The sequence below is a fragment of the Chiloscyllium plagiosum genome, chromosome 5, assembly GCF_004010195.1.
Source record: "Chiloscyllium plagiosum isolate BGI_BamShark_2017 chromosome 5, ASM401019v2, whole genome shotgun sequence".
Taxonomy (NCBI): Eukaryota; Metazoa; Chordata; class Chondrichthyes; order Orectolobiformes; family Hemiscylliidae; genus Chiloscyllium; species Chiloscyllium plagiosum.
In genome coordinates, this window is record NC_057714.1 from 104,494,621 (window position 1) to 104,505,839 (window position 11,219).

Consider the following 11,219-nt stretch of genomic DNA (forward strand, 5'->3'; position numbering starts at 1 on the left):
GGGGAGATGTTAGGGGTGGGTTCTTTACCCAGAGAGTGGTTGGGGGCATGGAATGCGCTGCCTGTGGGAGTGACAGAGTCAGAATCTTTGGTGACCTTTAAGCGGCAATTGGATAGGTACATGGATGGGTGCTTAAGCTAGGACAAATGTTCGGCACAACATCGTGGGCCGAAGGGCATGTTCTGTGCTGTATTGTTCTATGTTCTATGTTTAGACATTATCATAGAATCAGAAGACCGTCAATGATCAATCATCTTCTCTCTACTTAGTCAATTTAAATTAAGTTTGCACCATTTGAATTTCTGAGGTTAAAACTCATCGCAGAAAAAGCACCCGCTTCCTTCTCTAATATAGCCAGATTCTGATTTTACCTTATATCCGCGAGAAACATAATTCTCATCTGCAAATTTATTTCCAATCGGTGATTTACTCATTTGTGGTTATGGGTTTGAAAGGTGCTGCCTAAGGATACTTAGTGAATTTCTGCAGTACATCTTGTTGATAGTACACACTGCTGCTACTGAGCGTTGATAGTGGTGGAGCAAGTGGATGCTTGTGGAGGTGATTCCAATCAAGTGGGCTGCTTTGTCCTGGATGGTGTTCAGCTTCTGGAGTATTTTTGGAGCTGCATCTATCCAGGCAAGCAGGGAGTATTCCATCACACTCCTGACTTGTGCCTTGTAGATGAAAGACAAGCTCTGGGGAGTCAGGAGGTGAGGTGTATTATTCCTCACCTCTGACCTGCTGCTGTAGTCCCAGTATTTATGTTGAGTCCAATTCATTTTCTGGTCAGTGGTGGTTGATTTAGTTTATTTGGCTGCACAGCTAGTTTTTAAGGCAGAGTGATGCCAACAGCATGGGTTTCAATTTCTGCTGCTGCTAAGGATCCCAGGATTCCACTCTCCTTCCTAACCTCTCCCCTCACACCTCCACACCTTTCATATCGCTCTCAGAGAGCAGGCCTCCAGTCTGGGAAGATTGTGGTGCTTTTACCTTTAACCCGCAGGGTGTTGACAGGTAATTCAGTAGTTTATTAATTTATACGATGTGAATGCAACTGGCTAAGCCAGTGTTTTTTGCTTATTCCTAGCTGGCCGGAGGTCACTTCAGAGTCAACTACATTGCTGTGGGTCTCGTGTCATAATTGGGGTAGACCAGTAAGGATAACAGATTTTCTTCCCTAAAGGAACTGCTAATGAACCAACTGGGTTTGTCCCCTGACATTGAATGTCATTGCACTTTTAATTCCTCGTTTTTTTTATTGAATACAAATGCCACTATCTGCACAGGGTGTGATTTGAACCCAAGTTCCCGAAACATTACCTGGGTCACTGGATTAATAGTCCAGTAATAATACCACTAGGCCACTGCCTCCCTGTTCTGGCACAGTGACCTTTTTCAATTTGAGTATATTGCTCAAGGTGTAATGATGGTAGTGGAGTCAATTCTCAATCAAGTCGACAACCCAGTCTCCCAAGTTGAGATGCGTGTTTGTGTTGCATTCAAACGATTTCCAGTTAATGTTTTGTGCATCCTAGAACCACAAGACTTTTAATATTGTCCATCCAGTCTCACTGATGTTCTTCACTTAAAAACTAATCTGTGCACCCACTGAAGAGTAGTCCCTGGGAGTATGTCACAATAACTATACCGTTTTTTTTCTAATCCTTGTTGCAGGACCCCCTCATGTAGTAATAATAGACTTGGTTCCTCTGTCAGAAGTTTCCACTTGTGGTTAGTTAACCCATGGGTGTATGTTTGCTACATTTTACCAATTAACCAAGGTAGGGAACCAAATGAACTTGATCAGTTAGCATATCATGCCAAGCTTCGTATTTATCAGATTCCACCTTTCCCCAGTTACACATTCTTAAAATTCAGGTTAGAAGGAAGATTCTGGCAAGCATTGGCCCAAAGAGCCTAAGTATTTGAAAATAATCCTGTTCGTAACATTTCATCTTCTGCCTTAATTTTTTTAAATCACTTAATGACGGTGTCGCTGGCTAGGCCAATATTTATTGCCCAGAGGGCAGTTAAGAGTCAACGCCATTGCTGTGAGTCAAAGCCCCATGTAGGCCAGACTAAGTAATGAAGGATATTAGTGAACCAGCTGGTTTCTTTTCGACAATCCGCAATGATTTCATGGTTCTCAGTAGATTCTCAAGTCCCGATTTATTTTTTATTCTTTTGTTTTTTTAAAATTCAAATCCATCATCTGCCATGGCGGGATTTGAACCCAGGTTCATGGAATGTTCACTGAGTTTCTGGATTATTAGTCTAGTGATAATCCCACTAGACCTTTACCTCCCTCTCAATTCCTGATGAAAGCTATGGAGCAAACAGGCTGTTTGCCCAAAAGCATCTACATTGTTATTAATGCTCCATACAAATCTCCAATCCTACCTTGACCACCACGTGTAAATTTGTCAGTCTAACCTCATCCTTTTTCTCTATACAGAGAGACTTATGAGCAGGACTGGCCTATTCAATTCTTCAACTATCCTCGGAAATTCTAGATTGAGGATGAACATTGGTCTCGACATATTTCCCCATCATCCCCATATCTCTCATTGACGTTAAATAGTAAGGAGATGGGCACGTCAGGAATGTCTCAGAAATACCTTAATTTTTCACCTTGGGGAAAGTACACCAGATGGATTGTGTTAACTACAGAACGGTCTCCCTGATGTCCAACTCTGGGAAAGACATTTCAATATTCCTCCGTGCTAGTCTCCTTCCAGTGGCTGAAGAGCTCATCATGGAGTCAGGATACTGATTCCATCCATCAAAAGGCCCTGTGGACGTGAACTTCACCACAAGACCATTACAGAAAGCAGCAGCAGCTACACCCAAACATAGCCACCTTTGACTTCCCAAAGGTCTTTGGCTTTGTCAACCAAGAGGCTTTATGGAATTTGGTTATCTGTAGGAATTCATCACAGTCCTTGCCTGCTGCACAATGGTGTGCAAGCTATAATTCTCAGCAATGGATCCACCAATGTTTATGCAAAGTAGGATCAAGTGAAGCTAGCTGTCACTGCATCATACTTTTTAATATCTTACTTATAACACCCCACCCCCTAACTACAAAGATGTTCCGTGGTGTGGAGTTAATCTCCAGGATGAGTGGGAAACTGTTCAGCCTGTATCTCGTCCAATTTGACGCACAGACTCAACCCCTCCCATCAGGCTGCAGTGTGGTTACATAATGGTTATGTATGCAAGCTCCAAGGCCAGGACCGAGACCATCATCGGGGCATTCACAGAGGCATCGATGGAATGGATTTTATGCTAATCATCCAGAAATCAAAGGTATTCCATCAATCTTTTCCCACTTGACAACACTCCCTCCATCGTCCTCCGATTATCAAGGTCAACAGTGTGAGGTGCTACACTTGGAGAGATCAAATGTTAAGGGAAAGCGTAAGATCAAATGGTGGAATCCTGAATAGCATTGATTTATAGAGGGATCTTGTGTTTCGAGTCCATAGCTCTTTGAAAGTCACCACACAAGTAGATAGGATGGTAAAAAAAGTATTTGGCAAGCTTGTCTTTGTTGGCTGGGGAATTGAGTACAAGAGTCAGGATATCACGTTGCAGCTTTTTAAAGTTAGGCCACACTTAGAGTATTGAGTTCAATTCCGGTCGCCACATTACAAAGAAGCATGTGGAGGCTTTGGAGAGGGTGCTGCCCGGATTAGAGTATGTGAACTATAAGGGCAGGCTAGAAAACCTCTAGGTGTTTTCTCTGGAATGGTAGAGGCTTGAATTTGAATTTGAATTGAATTTATTGTCACGTGTACCGAGGCTTTGTCTTGCGAGTAATACAGGCAGATTACAGAGTTAAGTAGCATAGGCAAGTAAATAATAGGATAAACAGCAACAAAAATGCAGGTACAGGCGAATGTTTAGAGTTTGTGAGTCCACTCAGTATTCTAACAACATTAGGATAGAAACTGTTACAAAACCGGCTGGTGCGTATGTTCAGGCTTCTGTACCTTCTCCCCGATGGCAGAGGTTGTAGAAAAACATTGCCAGGTTGGGATGGATCTTTGAGAATGCTGGCGGCCTTTCCTTGACAGCGGGCCTGGGAAATGGATTCTATAGATGGGAGATTGGTCTTTGTGATTGTCTGGATCAAGTTCACCACTCTCTGTAACTGTCTCCAATCAGTTGCCATACCGGGTAGCGACACATCCAGATTGATCTCGATGGCACACTTATAAAAGTTGGCAAGGGTATTCGCCATCATGCCAAATTTCTTCAGCTGCCTGAGGAAGAAGAGACGTTCGACCTTTGTAACCAGTGTGTCCACATGAAGAATCCAAGAAAGCTTGTTGTGGATGACCACTCCCAGGAGCTTGACACTCTCCACATGTTCCACCTCTGTGCTGTTAATATGTAGGGGGGCCATAAGTAACATTCTGCTGAAAGTCAATGAGTTCCTCAGTTTTGTTGCATTGAGAGCTAGATTGTTCTCAGTGCACCATTTTTCCAGGTCTTCCACCTCCCATCTGTAGTTTGTTTTGTCGCCATCTGAGATTCGACCAACTATGGTGGTATTATCAACGAACTTGTAAATGGCATTAGTCTGGTATTTGGCGACACAGTCATGGGTATACAATGAGTACAGTAGGGGCTGAGTACGCACCTCTGGGGGGGCTCCAGTATTGAGTGTTAAAGAGGATGAAATATTGTTCCCATTCTTCAGATTGTGGCCTGTGGGTCAGGAAACTGAGGATCCAGTTGCAGAGAGTGGGGCTTAGTCCGAGATCATTAAGTTTAGTAATCAGTCTCTAGGGGATAATAGTATTGAAGATTGAACTGTAGTTAATGAGTAGGATTCTTACATAGCTGTTTTTGGTGTTAAGATATTCTAGGGAGGAATGCAGGGCAAGTGATGTGACATCTGACGTGGATCTGTTGTTCCAGTAGGCAAATTGGAGTGGGTCAAGAGTAATGGGGAGGATGGAGTTGATTAATGCCATGACCAGCCTTTCAAAGCACTTCATGAGCACCAAAGTTAGGGCCACTGGGCGGTAGACATTGAGACATGCTGCAAGAGCCGCCATAGGCACAGGGATGATGTTGTGGTATACATGGACTTCAGTAAAGTGGTAAGGTTCCACATGATAGGCTATTGGGAAAATGCAGAGGCATGGGATTGAGGGTGATTTAGCAGTTTGGATTAGAATCCGGCTTTCTGAAACAAGGCAGCAAGTGGTGGTTGATGGAAAATATTCATCTTGGAGTCCAGTTACTAGTGGTGTTCCACAAGGATCTGTTTTGGGACCACACTGTTTTTCATTTTTATAAATGACTTGAATGCACGCATAAGTGGATGTAAGTTTGTTTGCAGATGATACTAAAGTCGGTGGAGTAGTGGACAGTGTGGAAGTATGTTGCAGGGGGACTTGGATAAACTGCAGAATTGGGCTGAGAGGTGGCAAATGGAGTTCAATGCAGCTAAATGTGAGGTGATGCATTTGGAAAGAATAACAGGAAGGCAGAATACTGGGTCAATGGAAAGATTCTTGGTAGTGTGGATGTGCAGAGGGATCTTGGTGTCCATGTACGTAAATCCCTGAAAGTTGCCACCCAGGTTGATAGTGCTGTTAAGAAGGCATACGGTGTGTTAGGTTTTATTGGGCGAGGGATTGGGTTCTGGAGCCATAATGTCATGCTGCAACTATACAAAACGCTAGTGTGGCCGCACTTGGAATATTGTGTACAGTTCTGGTCGCCCCATTTCAAGAATGATATGGAAGCATTGGAAAAGGGCAGAGGAGATTTACCAGGATGTTGCCTGGTCTGGAGGAAGCTCTTATGAGGAAAGGCTGATAGACTTCTTCTTTCCAATGAGAACAGACCCAAGTCTAAGAGAGGATTTGTAGAGACATACAAGATTATCAGAGGATTAGATAGGGTAGATAGCAAATATCTTTTTCCTAGAATGATGATGTCCGCTTGTACAAGGGGGCATAACTACAAATTGAGGGGTGATAGATTTAAGACAGATGTCAGAGAGTGGTAAGGGCATGGAATGCCCTATCTCCCATTGTAGTTAACTCAGCCACATTGGGGAGATTGAAACAATCCTTAGATAAGCATATGGATGATGATGGGATAGTGTAGGGGGTTGCTACTTAGATTAGTTCACAGGTTGGCGCAACATCGAAAGCTGAAGGGCCTGTTCTATGCTGTATTGTTCTTTGTTGGCCCTCTTGAAACAGGCATGTACAGTGGCCTGCTGCAGGGAGAGGTTGAGGATGTCTGAGGACCTCTGCCAGTTGAGGTGCACATGCTCTGAGTGCATGGCCTGGTACTCCATCTGGTCCCATCACTTTCCTTGGATTCGCATGTAGGAAAACTGATCTGACCTCTGATGCAGTGACTGTTGGGATCGGTTCATCAGGACTTGTCGGAATAGGTGTTACCTCTCCGCTGAAATTCTGCTCAAAGCGAGCATGGAAGGTGTTAAAATGATCTGGGAGGTATATGTCATTGTCTGCTATCTTGCACTGCCTCTTTTTAGAACCTGTGATGTCATTCAGTCCTTGCCATAATCGTCGGGTGTCTGTCTGGGTCTCCAGTTTGGATCGGTATTGGTCCTTGGCTGTCTTAATGGCTCTGCGAAGGTCATACTTGGATTCCTTATGTTTGAGTGTGTGTCCTGATATGAAGACCTCACGCCTGGTTATTAGCAGGTTCTGTATGTCTTCATCCATCCAGGGTGATGTAAGGGGTAAGAATTTTACACAGGAGTCTTCTGCAAAGACCGTTCCCTCCGTGACTACCTGGTCAGGTCCACGCCCCCCTACAATCCACCCTCCCATCCTGGCACCTTGCCCTGCCACCACAGGAATTGCAAAACCTGCGCCCACACCTCCTCCCTCACCTCTATCCAAGGCCCTAAAGGAGCCTTCCACATCCATCAAAGTTTTACCTGCACATCCACCGATATCATTCATTTTTTGTATCCGTTGTTCCCGATGCAGTCTCCTCTACATTGGGGAGACTGGACACCTAGCAGAGCACTTTAGGGAACATCTCCGGGCACCAATTAACCACACCGCCCTGTGGCCCAACATTTCAACTCCCCCTCCCACTCTGCCGAAGACATGGAGGTCCTGGGCCTCCTTCACCGCCGCTCCCTCACCACCAGACGCCTGGAGGAAGAACGCCTCATCTTCCGCCTCGGAACACTTCAACCCCAGGGCATCAATGTGGACTTCAACAGTTTCCTCATTTTCTCTTCCCCCGCACCCACACCTCCTCCCTCAACTCTATCCAAGGCCCTAAAGGAGGCTTCCACATCCATCAAAGTTTTACCTGCACATCCACCAATATCATTTATTGTATCCGTTGCTCCCGATGTGGTCTCCTCTACATTGGGGAGACTGGACGCCTCCTAGCAGAGCGCTTTAGGGAACATCTCTGGGACACCCGCACCAATCAACCACACCAACCTGTGGCCCAACATTTCAATTCCCCCTTCCACTCTGCCGAGGACATGGAGGTCCTGGGCCTCCTTCACCGCCACTCCCTCAACACCAGACACCTGGAGGAAGAACGCCTCATCTTCCACCTTGAAATACTTCAACTCCAGGGCATCAATGTGGACTTCAACAGTTTCATCATTTCTCCTTCCCCCACCTCACCCCAGTCCCAAACTACCAGCTCAGCACTGTCCCCATGGCTAGTCCTACCTGCCTATCTTCTTTTCCACCTATCCACTACACTCTCACCCTCCCCCATGACCTATCACCTTCATCCCCTCCCCCACTCACCTATTGTACTCTATGCTACTTTCTCCCCACCCCCACCCTCCTCACACTTATCTCTCCACCCTTCAGGCTCTCTGCCTGTATTCCTGATGATGAAGGGCTTTTGCCCGAAACGTCGATTTTACTGCTCCTCGGATGCTGCCTGAACTGCTGTGCTCTTCCAGCACCACTAATCCAGAGTCTGCAGCGCACTGCCAGGTAATGATGGAGGCAGATACGATAGGGACATTTAAGGGGCTTTTAGATAAGCACATGAATATGTGAGGAAAAGAGGGATATGGACAATGGGCAAGCAGAAGGGATGGTCATGTTCAGCACAAGATCATGTGCCAAATGGCCTGTTCCTGTACTGTACAGTTCTGTGTTCTAACAGGTAACCACTGAGTTATGGGGTTCAATTCCCATTATTTCAAAATCAACATGGTTTCTGATCTGCCAACACATCCTTTGGCTGTCTGAGGATTAGAGTGTCATCAGTCCGTACGTATGTGCTGTGAAATCTCAAACCTCCTGAAAATATAGATTCCCACAGAGTGGAAACAGGCCCTTCAGCTCAACAAGTCCACACTAACCCACCCAGACTCATTTCCCCCAACTAATGCACCTAACCTTCACATCTCTGAATACAGTGAGCAATTTAGCACACCCAATTCACCTAATCTCCACATCTTTGGATTGTGGGAGGAAACCGGAGGAAGCCCACGCAGACACAGGGAGGACGTGCAAACTCGCACGCAGACAGTCACCCGAGAGGGGAAATTGAACCCGGGTCCCTGGCGCTGTGAGGCAGCATTGCTAACCGCTGAGCTGCCCCACATCACTGGCATCAGCAAAATCCTGCAAACCCACAGGGTGTGTGTTCCAATATCCAGCGTCCTCTCACAGACTAAAATCTCAAGCACTGAGGCACTGTTTACTATCGATCAACTAGGTGGGCAGGCCACTTCATCCACATGCCCGACATCAGATTTCCAAAACAAACTCTTTACTCCAAGCTCCGCCAGAAAAAGGGGTCGTTGGAAGGGTGAGAAATTGATTTAAGTACCTCCTTGAATGCTTCTCTGAAAAATGCAGGATCCCTGCCAACTCGTAGGGACTGCCTAAGAAGAAGTGAGAATTCCGGCCATCTCTCAGTCTCAAACTAATGAGTGTTAATCCATTCACCCAGTATTGGCCCATTCCGATACATTTCAATTTTGTTGACTAACCTACTGCATGGACCCAATAGTACAGAAATTCACTAAAGAGGAGGAAAACAGCAACAAACCGCCATTCCTAGATGTCACAGTACAGCAAACAGCCAATGGGGAACTTCAAACCAGCATCTACAGGAAAACAGCACATATGGGTCCAATATTGAACTACAGAAGCAATCATCCCAATGTCCACAAACGAAGCTGCATCAGAACATTATTCCAAAGAGCCAACACACACTGCAACACAGAGGAACTACGCAGAGCAGACAAAAATCTCCTATACTGTGTATTCAAAAAGAATGGGTCCTGAAGAAGGGCTTATGCCCGAAACGTTGATTCTCCTGCTCCTTTGATGCTGCCTGACCTGCTGCGCTTTTCCAGTAATACATTTTTCAGCTCTGATCTCCAGCATCTGCAGTCCTCACTTTCTCCTACCCAATGACACAGTCTGCCGATTTCTCAGCAACAAACTCAAACAAGCAGAAAAAACACGTCCAGTACTCCTAGCCACTCTCTCCTACATCAAAGACATCTCGGAAATGACTGCCAGATTACTCTGACCCCTTGGAATTGTGGTAGCTCACAAACCCACCAACACACTAAAACAGCAGCTAACGAACTTGAAAGACCCTATACAGACAACAAACAAAACTAATGTCATTTACAAAATGCCATGCAAGAACTGTAACAAACACTACATTGGACAAACAGGCAGGAAACTAGTTACCAGGATACATGAACATTAACTGCCACAAAACGACATGACTCTCTCTCACTAGTATCCTTACATACAGATAAGGAAGGGCACTACTTCGACTGGGACAATACATCCATCGTAGGACAAGTCAAATAGAGACATGCACGAGAATTCCTAGAAGCATGGCATTCCTACTGCAACTCTACCAACAAACACATCAAGTTAGACCCCATTTATCATCCCCTGAGAAAAAGAATAGGAAATTACATCACGAACCCAAAGAAACCCAAACATATAAATAGAAAGCAGGAATTATCAGGAGTGCTTCGCCCGGAGGTCCACTGAAGATGTTACCCAGTAGGATGACGAAACGTTTGGAAATGAATCTTCCAGCTCAGCGAGCAAACCTACATCCAGATTCTATTACCCATTAACGGGGTAATATTCTACCCATGCCAAGATGTTACATCCTGCAACGTGCATTTCATTTTCTACATTAACCTCTGATATGGGACCTTATCAAATGTCTTTTAGAATTCTAAGTGGAATACAACCCAAGTTTACCTTCTTCACAGCAAGTTTCTTCCTCAAGAGTGTTAATAAATTCACTAAACAAGATTTATTTTCAATGTTGACTCTGCCTGACCACTTTCCACTTTTTGAAGTGTCCTGCTATAAAGTTTTTAATAACTTCTAACATCTTCCCTATGTCAGATATTATGTTAACTGGATTGTACTCTTTGATCTACCTATTTATTTCTCAAATCTTATTTGTCTCTATTAATTTAGATGTGGTTTAGGCAATAATCCATTTATTGGAAGCTTCCAAATCGACAGCTCTGCTTTGCTGTCTCTCGCTTTCTCTTCAGTTATTAAATTGTTGAATGTCCTCAGAAAAACATCAGTTTAAAGAAATGTATACATATTCCTAAGAGTCTGCTGAAATTGCACTAACCAATGACAGTGGAATTTGAACATGATATACAGTTCTATATGCCTGTTAACAACTCATTGTCAAAAGATTTTAGGCCTGGTATTCATCATTTGAGGCTATGTAATGTAACTGGAAAATTACTAATATTTCCTTTTATTTTCAATGTATCCCTTAACTGTCAATCTCTCTGTGTTGGGGGCGGGTGGGGTGGGTGTGCATGTCTTATGAGCAAAGAGTAAACAGGTTTGGACTCCAGTCACTGGAGATTTGCAGAATGAGAGGTGACCTCATTGAAACACATAGGATTCTTAGGGGCTTGACAGGGTAAATGTTGAGAGGATGTTTCTCCATACGGGAGAGTCTAGGACCAGGAAGCGTTATAGAGTCATAGAGATGTACAGCATGGAAACAGACCCTTCAGTCCAACCCGTCCATGCCGACCAGATATCCCAACCCAATCTAGTCCCACCTGCCAGCACCCGGCCCATATCCCTCCAAATCCTTCCTATTCATATACCCATCCAAATGCCTCTTAAATGTTGCAATTGTACCAGCCTCCACCACATCCTCTGGCAGCTCATTCCATACACGTACTACCCTCGGCG